Genomic DNA, 14,331 nt, shown 5'->3' with positions numbered 1-14,331 from the left:
CGCAGTTCTTTTTAAATTTTTCACCTTTTTAAAATTGTGAGACAAGGCCTCACTAAGTTGCTGAGAGTCTCACTAAGTAAGCTGCCTAGGTGAGCCTTGATTTTGTGATTCTCCTTCCTCAGCCTCCCAAGTAGCTGGGGTTACATGTGTGGGCCACCACACCCACACCTTGTGCCTTACTAATTTTCAACAATTCTTTTTAAATATGTAGACCTAATGCTATAGGTTTCCCTCTAAATTCTGCCTTAGCTATACCCACAACTTTTTATATGTAATATTTTCACTATTATTTGATTCTTTTTTCTTAGGAATCAGTAGGAGTTCTTCATATATTCTGGATACAAGCCACTTACTAGTTGTGTATTTTCTAAATATTTCCTCTTACTCTATCACTTTTATAATGACATTTTGATAAACAAAGTTTTAATTTTTGTATAATATTATTTATGTATTATTTTCTATTTTATTTTTTGTTTTGTGGTGCTGGGATAGAACTCAGGGTCTTAGATGTGCTAGGAAAGGACTGTACCACCGAGTTATACTCCCAATCCTGTGCATTATTATTGTTTTTGCATGTGTTTTGTTCTTATTCTCTTACTCCTTCTTTTCCTCTTCTTCTGTCTCCTTCCCCTTTCCCTTTGCAGTTCTGGAGACCAAACTCATGTCTTCATGCATGCTAGCTACACACACGGCCCTCTTATAATAACTTCTGAAAGCTTCATATTTTGCCCAGCAAAATTTTAAAAATATAATAATTCATAATGTTAGCTGAAACTGTGGGGAAAAATTGGCAGTGTACTTGAAAAACCTTTACAAATGCTAACCTTTCTGCTTTGATCTAATCACTCACTTCTAGGAATCAATCCTAAGGAGATGACTTTTAGGAAGTAATAATTCAGTCCTTTGAAAAAATCATAGACACTCATTAAATCATAATACATAATAAAAAAATTTATTGGGGGCAGAGTGGCACACCCCTATAATCCCACCTACTCAAGAGGCTGAAGCAGGAGGATTGAAGGTTTGAGTCTAGCCTGGAAAAATTAGCAGGACCTTGTCTCAAAATAAAAAAAGGTGCCAGGCATAGTAATCCCAGTGATTCTGGAGGCTGAGGCAGGAAGATCACAAATTTGAGGATAGCCGTAGCAACTTAGTGATCTTGTCTCCAAAATAAAACATAGAAAGAACTGGAGATATAGCATAGTGGTAAAATGTCCCTGGGTTCAGAACTAATACATAAATACATAGATATATAAGTACAGGAAGAAAGAAGGAAGGAAGGAAGGAAGGAAGGAAGGAAGGAAGGAAGGAAGGAGGGAAGGAAGGAAGGAAGGAAGGAGGGAAGGAAAGAAGGACGGAGTTAGACAGACAGGGGACATAGTTCTATGGTAGAGTGCCCCTGAATTCAATCTCCAATAACAAAAACCTCAGAGGGGCTGGGGATATAGCTCAGTTGGTAGAGTACTTGCCTCACAAGGCCCTGGGTTCAATCCCCAGCACCTGCCTGCACCCCCCCCCCAAAAAAAAAGAATATTGTTTTAGATGAATTAAGTATACAATAAAATAAAGCATATCTCTAATGAAATATTTTGTAGATATTGAAAAAATCATAATGGGCTAGATGGTGATTGATGAGGTTAAGGCAGGAGGATTGCAAGTTCAAGGCCAGCCTCAGCAACTTAGTGAGGCCCAAAGCAACTTAATGAGACCCTGTCTCAAAAAAATAAAAAGGTGGGGCTGGGGCTGGGGCTCAGCGGTAAAGCACTTGCCTGGCATGTGTGAGGCACTGGGTTCGATTCTCAGCACCACATATAAATAAATAAAATAAAGGTCTATCATCAACTAAAAAATATTAAAAATAAAGATAAAAATAAAAAATAAAAAGGGCTGGGATGTGACTCAGTGGTAAAGAGTCCTTGGATTTAATCCCCAATATCAAGGAGAAAAAACAAAACAAAACATGGCATTCTGAGATTTGCACATAAAACTTAACTATTATTATAATTTTTCTACAATAGTTTTTTTAGTTGTAGATGGACACAATACCTTTATTTTCTTTATTTTTATGTGGTGCTGAGGATGGAACCCACTGCCTCATACATGCTAGGCAAGTGCTCTACCACTGAACTACAATTCCAGCCCTTAATTATTATTTTACTTCACCATAAGCAAATATACACATATTATAATTTAAAAATCTAATAAAACATTTTAAAATCACACTGCAAAAGAGCTTTAAATCTGAGTAATTCTCTCAAATGTAGTTTTTTATTAAGATGAAATTCACACAAAATTAATTTGGTTTTCTAGCATTTTGCAGAAAAATTTTATACCTATATTGCTAAGAGGTATTGGTCTATAGTTTTCTTTTTTTATGCTATCCTTGCCTGGTTTTGATATTAGGATAATACTAACTTTTAAATATAAACTTTAAGATGAACAATTCAGTATCATTCAATACATTTACAATGTTGTGCATCCACCATCTTATCTAGTTCTAAAACACTAGCATTACTGCAAAAGAAAACCCTCCAGCAGTTGCTCTCCACCTGACCCCCCAACACACACCCTTCTCAGTCTGCATTCTATCTCTACAGATTTATCTCCTATACATATTTCATATGAATGGAATCATATAATAAACAATGCTTTATGTCTGGATTTTTTACTTTGTGAGTTTTTTTTTGGGGGGGGCGGTACTGGTGATTGAACCCAGGGGCACTTAACCACTGAGCCATATTCCCACCCCTTTTTATATTTTATTTTGAGACAGGGTCTAAGTTGCTTAGGGCCTCATTAAGTTGCTGAGGCTGGCTTTGAATTTGGGATCCTCCTGTCTCAGTTTCCCTAATTGCTGGGATCTGAGGCATGGTATGTGCCACTGTTTGTGAAATGTTTTTGAGGTTCATCCATGTTATAGAATGTATCAATACTTCATTACTTTTTATGTATTTTTCTAGTTGTAAATGAACACAATATCTTTATTTTTATTTACTTATATTTATGTGTTGCTGAGGATGGAACCCAGGGCTTCACATATTCGGGGCAAGTGCTCTTCTAGTAAGCTATAATCCCAGCCTGAATACTTCATTACTCTTTAAAATGTGATGTTAACATTGTCGGGGGACAGCATTCTAAACTTCATTCGATAATGCCGATTTAGTAGTTTTAAAAGTATATAAGCACCTGGGCTCTTTTGTGAACACCATTAATCCTAGTGACTCAGGAGATTGAGGCAGGAGGATTGAAAATTCAAGGCCAGACTGGGAAATTTAGCAAGATCCTCTCTTAAAATAAATTAAAAATATATTTTTAAACTTGTAGAAGGATACAATATCTTTATTTTTATTTATTTATTTTTATGTGATACTGAAGATAGAACCCAGTGCCTCACGCATGTGAGGCAAGCACTCTACCACTGAGCTACAACCCCAGTCTAAAAAAATTTTTTTCAAAGGACTGTGCATGTAGCTCAGTGGTAAAGCAGCCCAGTACAAAAAAACAACAACAAAAAAGATAAACAGTAGGGAACACCTACCACTTACCAGCTCATTCTATGAAGTCAATATTTCTCTGGTAATTAAACTGGACAAGGATATTAAGAGAAAAGAAGGACTGGGGCTGTAGCTCAGTGGTAGAGCACTTGTCCCTCACTCAAGAGGCATTGGGTTCCATCCTTAGCACCACATGAAAATAAACAAATAAAATAAATATTTTTTTTTTAAAAAAAAATCCTCCTTAAAAAGAGAGAGATAGAGAAAAAAGAACTACAAACTAATCTCTTATTGAATACAGACATTAAAATCCTCAACAAAATGCTAAGATTTCAAATCCAGCAACATACAAAGAGGTTCATATACCATCACCAAGTGAAATTTGTTCTAGAAATACAAGGTTGGTGTAACCTCTATCAGTTAATGTAATATAGCATATCAGTGCAATAAAGACAAAAACCACAAGATGATCTTATAGCATTTGAAAAAATTCAACATCCCTTCATGAAGAAACCAATCAACAAGGTAGAAATAGAAAGAAACTTCCTCAGCCTGATGAAGGGCATCTACAAAAAGTTCAAACTTAATGATAAGAGAACAAATGCTTTCCTCCTAAGATCAGGAACAAGACAAGAATGTCTGTTCTTATCACTTCTACTAATCATTGTAGTGGAAGTTCTGGTCAGGGCAATTAGACTAGAAAAAAAATAAAATAAAATAAAAGCACTTAGACCAGAAAGAAAGAAGCAAAACTATCTCTATTCACAAGGAGCATGACCTCAGATATAGCAAATCCTAAGGAATCCACAAAACAACTACTAGAACTAATAAAACAAGTTTGCAGCATATAAGTCCAATATACAAAAGTGAACTGTATTTATGTACTTTAGCAATATAATCCAAAATTGAATTGAGAAAACATTCCAAAATAATAAAATACATAGTAATAAATTTAATCAAGGAAATACAAGATTTTACACTAAAAAATACAATGCATTTTTTAAAGAAATTAAAGAAAACCTAAGTAAATGGAAATTCATCCCATGTTCACAGATCAGAAGACATAATGCTGTTGAGATGGCAATATTTTCTTAATTCACATACAGATTCAATCTAATTTTCATCAAATTCCAACTGGTTTATTTGCTTAAAATGACAGGCTGATCCTAAAATTCCTATGGAAATCCAAAGGACCCAGAATTGCCAAAACAATCTGGGAAAAAAACTACAAAGCTACAGTAATGAATACTGTGTGTTACTAGTATAAGGATTAGACATACAGATCAATAAAATAGAACAAAGAGTCCAGAATTAAATCCTTATATTTAAAGCCACCTGATTTAAAAAAAAAATTTAAATATTTTTTAGTGGTAGATGGACAAAATACCTTTATTTATTTATCTTTATATGGTGTTAAGGGTCAAACCCAGTTCCCCACCTGTACTAGGTGAGTGCTCTACCACTGAGCCACAACTCCAACCCCTAATGCCAACTGATTTTTGACGGAGAGTGTCAAGAAAATTCAATGGGGGAAACAGCCTTCTCAATGAGTAGTGCTGAGACAACTAGACATTCGCATGCAAAAGAATGAAATTTGACCCCTACCTCCCACCATATGCAAACATTAACACTAAATGAATCCTAAAGACTTAAATGTAAGAGCTAAAGCTCTTAGAAGAACAGATTCATGTAAATTTTTATTACTTGGATTAGGCAATGGTTTCTTGGCTATGAAATCAAAAACACAAGCGACCAAAGGAAAAACAGATAAATTGAACATTTCATCCAAATTAAAATTTTTGTGCAGCAGAGGGCATCATTAAGAAAGTATAAGACAGGGCTGGGGGTGTGGCTCAAGCGGTGGTGCGCTCGCCTGGCATGCGTGCAGCCCGGGTTCGACCCTCAGCACCACATACAAACAAAGATGTTGTGTCTGCAGAAAACTAAAAATAAATAAATAAATATTAAAAAAAAAAAAAAAAAGAAAGTATAAGACAGGGCTGGGGTTGTGGCTTAGTGGTAGAGCGCTTGCCTCACATATGTGAGGTACTGGGTTCGAACTTCAGCACCACATAAAAATAAACAAACAAACAAAATAAAAGTATTTTGTCCATCTATAGTTTAAAAATTAAAATTAAGAAAAGAAAGTATAAGACAACCAGAAAATTACAAATTATATATGTCACAGGACATTTATATCTAAAATATATAAAGAACTCTTGTAGGCTCTCTACTCCTCCCCGTTCGACAGGCAATCACATTTTCCGATCTGGTGCAGTGCCAGTCACATCTCTGAGACACAATGGTGAAGGTCGGAGTGAATGGATATGGCCGTATTGGGTGCCTGGTCACCAGGGCTGCTTTCAACTCTGGCAAAGTGGACATTGTCACTATCAATGACCCCTTCATTGACCTCAACTACATGGTCTACGTGTTCCAGTATGATTCTACCCATGGTAAATTCCATGGCGCAGTCAAGGCTGAGAACGGGAAGCTTGCCATCAATGGAAAGTCCATCTCCATCCGCTAGGAGCGAGATCCCACCAACATCAAATTGGGGTGATGCTGGTGCTGAATATGTTGTGGAGTCCACTGGTATCTTCATTTCCATGGAGAAAGCCAGGGCTCATTTGAAGGGTGGTGTCAAAAGGGTCATCATCTCTGTCCCTTCTGTTGATGCCCCCATGTTTGTGATAAGCGTGAACCATGAGAAGTATCACAACTCCCTCAAGATTGTCAGCGATGTCTCCTGTACTACCAACTGCTTAGCTCCCCTGGCCAAGGTCGTGCATGACAACTTTGGCATTGTGGAAGGACTCATGACCACAGTCCATGCCATCACTGCTACTCAGAAGACTGTGGATGGCCCCTCTGGGAAACTGTGGCATGATGGCCGTGGGGCTGCCCAGAATATCATCCCTGCATCCACTGGTGCTGCCAAGGCTGTGGGCAAGGTCATCCCTGAACTTAATGGGAAGCCCACTGGCAAGGCTTTCTGTGTGCCCACTCCCAATGTGTCAGTTGTGGATCTGACCTGTCGCCTGGAGAAAACTGCCACATACGATGACATTGAATATGTTGTGGAGTCCACTGGTATCTTCATTACCATGGAGAAAGCCAGGGCTCATCTGAAGGATGGTGTCAAAAGGGTCATCATCTCTGTCCCTTGTGGTGAAGCAGGCATCAGAGGGCCCCCTCAAGGGCATCCTGAGCTACACGGAGGGCCAGGTCATCTCCTGTGAATTTAATAGTGATACTCACTCTTCTGCTTTTGATGCTAGGGCCGGCATTGCCCTCAAAGACCACTTTGTTTAGCTCGTTTCCTGGTATAACAATGAATTTGGCTACAGCAACAGGGTGGTGGACCTTATAGTCCACAGGGCCTCCAAGGAATAAGAGCCCCTGCACCACCTGTCCCAGCAAGAACACAGGAAGAGAGAGGTGCTCAGCTGCTGGGGAGTCCTTGCCCCTAACTCAGTCCTTCAACATTGCTGAGAATCTCCCCTCCTCCCAATTTCCACCCCAGGACCCCTGAAGAAGGGGGAGGAGCTGACAGGCTGATCCTAAAATTCATATGGGAATCCAAAGCACCCAGAATTGTCACATACCCTGTGACCTACTGACACATACTATCAATAAAGATCACTGCAACCAGAAAAAAAAAAAAAAAAAAAAAGAACTCTTATAACCCAATAATGAAAAGAAAAATAACCAAGGGGCAGGGGCTGTAGCTCAATGGTAGTATTTGCCCTGCATGTGTGAGGCACTGGGTTCCATTCCCAGCTCCACATATAAATAAATAAAAGTCCATCGACAACTAAAATATATATATATAAAAAAAGAAAAATAACCCAATTTAAAAATAGGCAAATGATCTGAACAGACATTTCTCCAAAAAAGATATAAAAATGGCTAATAAGCACACGAAAAGCTATTCAATATTATTAGCTGTCAGGGAAATGCAAAGAAACCAAAATCAGATACCACTTCATACTATTACAATGCTATATTCAGATAATAACAAGTGTTGGCAAGGATGTAGAGAAATTGGAACCCTCATACATTGGTGATAGGAATATAAAATGATGCTTTGGAAAAACAACTAACAGAGGTTAACCTCAGAAGGTTAAACATAGAGTTACCACATGACCCAGTAATTCCACTCCAAGGGATTTCTTTTTTTTTAAATTTATTTTTTTAGTTATAGGTGGGCACAATATCTTTATTTTATTATTTCAGTTTTATGTGGTGCTAAGGTTCCAACCCAGAGCCTCATGCATGCTAGGTGAGCGCTCTACCACTGAGCCACATCCCCAACCCTCCAAGGGATTTCAAGAGAAATGAAAACATAATGTCCACACACACAAAAAAATTGTGTACATAACCTCATTATTAACAATGCCCCCAAAGTAGGAACAATCCAATGTCTATGAACTGATGAATGAATACACAATGGTATATGTATACAATGGCATATTAAATATTATTTGGTCTTAATAATAAGGAATGAAATTTTGATACAAGCTACATCATGGAAGAATCTTGAAAACATAAAGTGAAAGTCACACAGTGACAAGAAGATATATATATGTTTTTTTTTGTTGTTGTTAGTGCTGGAGATCCAATGAACTCAAGGCCTCCTGTATGTTAGGCTGTATCACTGAGCCACATACCCAGCTCTGATTCCATTTAAATGAAATATTCACAGTAGGAAAATCAAAAAAGACAGAAAGTAGGGCTGGGGCGGTGGCTCAGTGGTAGAGCACTTGCCTAGCACGCATGAGGCACTGGGTTCGATCCTCAGCAGCACCACATGAAAAATAAATAAATAAATAAAGGTATTTAAAAAGAAAAAAAACCCAAAACTATAGAAAGTAGATTAGTGGTTACCTAGGGTTGGAGGTGAGGCCTGAGAGGGCAAAGCTGAGGAACTGCTAATGGGTATAGTTTCTTGAGAAGGAGGGTGATGACATGATGCTTGCACAACTCTGAATATACACAAAAAAATTGCACTGTACATTTTAAATAGGTGAATCATATGTGAATTACCTCAATCAAGTTGTTATTTGGAAAAACTATTAAATAGATCTGGAAGCCAAGTTTCTTGTGATCTCAGCTAAAGTCATTTGGGCTGGTAGTAAGTGGTCAGAGCAAGCAAGAAAAGAAGTCAGCCAGGTGCAGTGGCCCACGCCTGTAATCCCAGCAGCTCAGGTCGGATCATGAGTTTGAAGCCAGATTCAGCAAAGGCGGGGCACTAAGCAACTCAGTGAGACCCTGTCTCTAAATGAAATACAAAAAGGGCTGGAGATGTGACTCAGTGGTCTTCCCTGAGTTCAATCCCTGGTACAAAAGAAAAAGAAAAAGAAAACAGAAAAATCTCAAGAGGCTTAGCTAGTCATGATAGCAGATGAAGCTTTATGGACGATAGGGCTCGGTGGTGTATATTCTGCAGGACCCCCTAAGATATCATCACAGTCCACAGATTGAGGTCCAGAACCTCAAAAAAAACAACAACAAAAAAAAAAAACTGACAAAGCTGATTCTGTAGGCCTCTGTAGCCTTCTCTTGTGATGCTGGCTAGACCAGCCAGGCCAGTCCTCTCCTACCACTAAAATTCTTCCACCTGGAAAGGCTTACCACACCCTGCTTCCTCTTGGAGCCCTAGAGATGTTGGCTCCCACTGACCATTCCATTCTCAGCCTGCCTTCACACTACGTACAAGATGACATCGCCATATTTTTGTTTACAGTTTCCACATTCTACTTGCAAGTATGGGAAGGATGTAGGCTTCTCCAGCTGGTAAGGACAAGGGAATCAGCCATGGTTCCAGCCTATACACCCTTGACCCTTTCTCCCCACCTGCTCAAGCAGGGGTTCTGCAGCCCTTTACTTGATGCTCCAGAGATTTTAGGTAGACCCCAGGAATGCTGCAGTTACCAAGAAGTTACCATGTCTACATTCTCTTTCCTCTGCCATTCTTCTAGTCACCCTCTGCCTTTCAGAGGAGGTACAAGTCTTACTGGTGTTGGTCACATTTGGCAAAGGGATTCCTGAGTAGCACAGCTCAGGTGCTTCTACCTAACCAAATTGGTGTTGAGAAAACCCACTTTTGGAGATCAACTTTGTTCCTGTGCTTTTAGGGGAGTTGGGTGTGCAGCATCTGGGGCTTAGCTCAGAACATGTCCTAGAGAGGAACTACACTGAATCCAGCCTCCAGCTGTGATCCCTGCCACTATCTACAACCTCTGGTATGTACTCTGCATAGACCATGAAATTCCTCAGCCGTGATCAGGAACCCTAGATTTTCTGATGCTGAACTGGGAACCCAAGTTGGAGAAGAGAAGATTGCCTGGGATCTTGGACCTGGAAACTTTTTGGTAAAGTCCGCCAAACTCATAGATTTAACTTTCTTTTACGTAGATTTAACATTTTATGTCTATCATCCTCTGCCCAGGCTTGTGGCAGGCAGCTCTTTCTTTGAGGAGGTGCTCATTGAATCTGGCTTTCTAGGAAAGATATATATATATATATATATATATATATATATATATATATATATATATATATATATAAACACGCACACACACACACACATACATACACATACGCACACATACATACACACACACTTTTTAGTGGTAGGTGGACACAATACCTTTATTTTATTTTTGTGTGGTGCTAAGTCTCGATCCTCATGCCTCATGCATGCTAGATGAGTGCTCTACCACTGAGTCACAACCCCAGCCCCAGCTGTGTTTTTCTTGATGCCTACATATGCCCACTCACTCTATCGTGGGCAGAGTCATCAAGTAAGAAATACTTGTGAATCCTTGGGCCCTAGAGATTTTGGAACAGCACAGGCCCCATAAGACGAAGCTTTCTGCATATCGTCCCTCTTTTGGAGAGCAAGGATTTTCATTAATTAGCATTGAAATAAAGGATCTGAGAAAGCCTGCTATAAGTGGTGTTTTGCTTTTTTGAAAGGTGTTTCCTGAACATTTTTGCTCATCCCATCCAATATCCTGGAGCACATCTTGGGAAGTGCTATCCCCTTCAATGAAGTCCTGTGTCTAGCACTCTGCTCTTGCCAAGCTCTCTCCTCCTACCCCAGGACTCCTCTCCATATCTTACCAGAGGCATAACCCACAGGTGCCTCCACCCATTGGGTGCCAGTATCTCTCCATAAACACCAGGGACCCCTCTCCCCATCTCATACCCACAGCTACTCTTGCTGGGGTATCCTGAGATGCCTGTGCTTCCCCACTCCCTCTCCAGGGCATTCCTTGTCCTCTAAGCTGCCCTTGTGAGGCCACAAGCATGGGATATCACACTTGGCAATAAGCCAAGGGGCAGGACTGGCCCTTGAAGGACTCTCAGAACCTGAGCCACTTTTCTCAGCTTCCCTACCCCCCAAAAGGACTCTGCCTCAGGCAGCAGAACAACAGGGGACAGGATTGAAGGTGGGAATGGGGGTTGGGCGACAACCCTGCACAGTCTTATCCTGAGGCCGACCTCCAGAGCTTGGCATTTGATGAATGAACAACCATTGAGGTTCTTGAAAAGAAGCACCCCACCACCCAACTCCCCCACCCCGCCCCACACACCTTCCCCACACCTGGTTCCAGACACATTCCCAGGAGGGAACTGGCCACTTCCCCAAACTCAGACACATCCTGAATGGAGCTGTCTGTGGGCCGGGCACCCCTGGGGCAGCCCGGCAGGGCGGGGTGTCCTGGAGAGCAGCGGATGGGCCTCACACCCAGGCTGGGCCAGGACACCCAGTCCTTGGCCGAGGCCCAAATCCGCTCTGTTTACAGAATCTGTCAGCTGGGCTCCCCATCCCCCACCCACCACTTCCCCTAGAGTCCTGGGGACTGGCAGGCGGGGCCGAGGGAGCCGAGGCGACTGCCCTGCGAGTCCCAGCGGCCCCTCAGGCCGCCTTCCCCTCTTGGCTCCTGAGACCATCTGCCCTCGGTTATCAAGTCTTCTGGTTTCCTCTTCAGATCCTCCGGTGACACTCACCCTGGGGGAATGTGCTTTTCTAGAGAAATCTGCAGGCACAGTGCTTTCCCCCGAGGAAAACGGAGCTAGTGGTGGACAGATAGGCACGGTGCCCACAGGCCCTGAGGGGTTTCTAGGCCAGGGGCTTCCTGGACTTCCTCCCCACAGACGGGAGGAGGCTCCCTGCTTCCTCGGGACCTGCAGTCCGTGGACCCTAGGGAGCATTTCCAGAACTGATGGAGGGACTTGGCGCAAGTTGGATGTTGCCTGGCGAGCAGGGCCAGGGTCGAGGACTTTTAGTAGTAACGACGTCCTGAGATAAGGTCAACGGCCGGCGGGGCCGTGGTGACTCAGATCCAGCTGGCAAGCCTCGCAGGACTGGAGGAGAGGGACCGGGAGGCGGGGCGGGGCGGGGCCAGTGATGCCCCGCCCCCTGGATCCGGGAAGGGCTGCCCACCACCCCCAGCTTCTCAGAGGCATCCGGATTTCCCATGGATTTCCCCACCTGCTTCAAATAGTAACAAAGGCTGGCATTTTCCAAACGCTCACTCTGTGCCCTGTGCTCCCTTGACAGGTATCTTGTCGGTAAGTTACTCCAACAAGCCTCTGAAGCAGAGCCATTATTACCTCCATTTAGAGACAAGGAAACTGAGGCTCAGAGAGGCCAAGTGATTGGCTCAGCATCACATAGCTACTGAGTGGTAGGGATTACAGCTTCCAAGCTTTCAGACCTCTCCTGAGCCTTCTCACTCCCCATGTCCCACTCTGCCAGGTGCCAGAAGGTTCCTAGGTGATGCCTTCCCAAAGCGAGACTAGGAACCTGGACATCCCCGGCCGCGTGGGGGGACTAACTCAGTACAAATATCTACCATTTCCAAACAAGTTAAGTGATATTGATTAAGCATCGGCTGAATTCCCAGCCTGGTTTCCAGAGGTGAAAAAGTTCCCCAGCCTGAGTTTCCCCATGACCTCCCATGAAGGAAATTCCCAGATGCAGGGCTGGCCTCAACCCCAGGGGATTACTGCCACTCCAGCACCCAGCCTTGCTCCCTGGAGAGATGTAGTCTCCAGAAAGCCCCTGATTTGCTTACAGATTAGCCCCCCCCACACACACACACCCTACTCCCACCAGCAGGCTCCTGCCCATGTGGGTTGAGGCCAGGATAGTGCCACAGAAAGGCAGTCTGAACCCCAGAGAGAGTCAAGGGGCAAAGAGCAGCCTGCACTAGGGGCCACCCTGTGAAGGAAGGAGATTCTGTCATGTGGAGTGGAAGCATCTGTAGAGAAATGATTCAAAGAAGGGGTGGGGTGAGATGACCTCACAACCCTGAGCTCCTCTATCCTATAGGTCAGAGGGTGTCCAAGAGAAGGCTGGTTCCAACCACTGCTTAGATGGAAACTTTCTCAGGCTCTCCCACTTCCTTCCCCTTTGACCTCTTTCTGCTGGGTTCTGTGATCTTCCCCCTGGAGACTCAGAGAACATGGGGAAGAAGGACACTCCCATGTGTCCCTGCCTCAGTTTGTCACTCAGGCTTACTAACCAGTGGGTAGGTGGGTGGGGCGCTCTGGGAGGCTCTGATTCATGGGAAGGATGGAGGGAGGGAGGAGAAAATCTTGAATTGAGACTCTGCTCTGTGTTTGCGTTGGTCTGACCTGGGCCCAAGTGGTGGCTCCAATCTCTTTCCCAAATGAGTGAACCTGAGCAAAGCTACTTCACCTCCCAGGGTCTCTACAAAATGAGAGAATTCAAATGTCAGCCTCCTTTCTGGGGAGGATGTTGGTAGCAACAATGCTGGCCACGGTGACCAAGCATGAGGGAGCCATGGTGGCCAGCAGGCAGCCCAACTCTACAGTAGACATCATCCTTCATAGTTCTGTCTGGAGGAGGCAAGACCTCAAGAACAGGCAAGTTGGGGTGGAAAAGGAGGGAGAGAGAGAGGGACCTGAGCAGGGAATGCAGGAGATGCACTGTGGCCTGGGGTCAGGAGGCCTGTGTCCTGAAGATTCTAAGTGCCAGGCATGGTGGCACGTGCTGTGATCCCAGCTATGTGGGAAGCTGAGGCAGGAGAATCACATGTTTGAAGTCAGCCTGGGCAACATAGCAAGACCCTGTCTCCAGAAGAGGGTCAGGTTACTGCTTTTTAATTGTGATGTTACTGGGGATTGAACTGAGGGCTTCGTGCATGCTAGGCAAGTGCTGTATCACTGAGCTACACCACCACCATCACTGTGGTGCTCAGCTAAGTACTGTTTTTGTGTGCAAGGCATGGTACGAGGTGTCCTCATACATTGTCACATTTAATTCTGTCAATAAGACAGGTACTGACACTACCCCTACTCTACAGATGCCAAAAACCAAGATTTGGAGAGGTTGAATGACTTGCCAACAGAAGAGCAGCATTCAGACCCAGACAGGCAGATTCTGGAGCCCTGTCCTGCTCAGATCCTGGTTCAGGCCCCTTGCCCATGCCCTATCCTCTTCCCCCACAGTTGTCTTGGAGGCTAGTGGTCAGTGGCCAGGCCAGTTGTGCCCAGTCCTCCAAGATCCCTGCCCTGCCTGGCACCCTCCTTGCTCCCTTCTTTCAGCTGCCTTGACCAGCCAGAATGGCTTTGGCCAACCTAAGACAGTCTGGCATCATGGCTATGTGGACCTTGTTCAGAGAGAGCAGAGTTGACAGCTCATCGGGTGAGGGGGAGGGGTCACACAGCAAAGGAAACTGGGAGGGAAGATGGCTGCCTAAACCCCCAAACTAAGAAGTCGTCTCAGGAGCTGTTACCAGCGACCAGATTTGGTTCTTTAGTGTTGGGGAATGTTCTAGATAGCTTTTCAGGGAAG

General features: G+C 43.4%; 1 non-coding gene and 1 pseudogene across 1 annotated transcript; both read left to right on the top strand.

Annotated features, from left to right (window-relative positions):
- The first annotated feature begins 5,746 nt into the window (after nt 1-5,746).
- LOC143399064 (glyceraldehyde-3-phosphate dehydrogenase-like) lies at nt 5,747-6,905 on the top strand (annotated as a pseudogene).
- Nucleotides 6,906-8,237: 1,332 nt separating this feature from the next.
- On the top strand, nt 8,238-8,306 carry Trnaa-agc (transfer RNA alanine (anticodon AGC)). The gene has a single exon. It is a non-coding gene; the product is annotated as a tRNA-Ala (tRNA).
- Nucleotides 8,307-14,331: the final 6,025 nt, after the last annotated feature.

Source organism: Callospermophilus lateralis, chromosome 5 (genome assembly GCF_048772815.1).
Source record: "Callospermophilus lateralis isolate mCalLat2 chromosome 5, mCalLat2.hap1, whole genome shotgun sequence".
In the NCBI taxonomy this organism is placed as follows: Eukaryota; Metazoa; Chordata; class Mammalia; order Rodentia; family Sciuridae; genus Callospermophilus; species Callospermophilus lateralis.
This window is presented reverse-complemented; position numbering and strand designations above follow the sequence as displayed.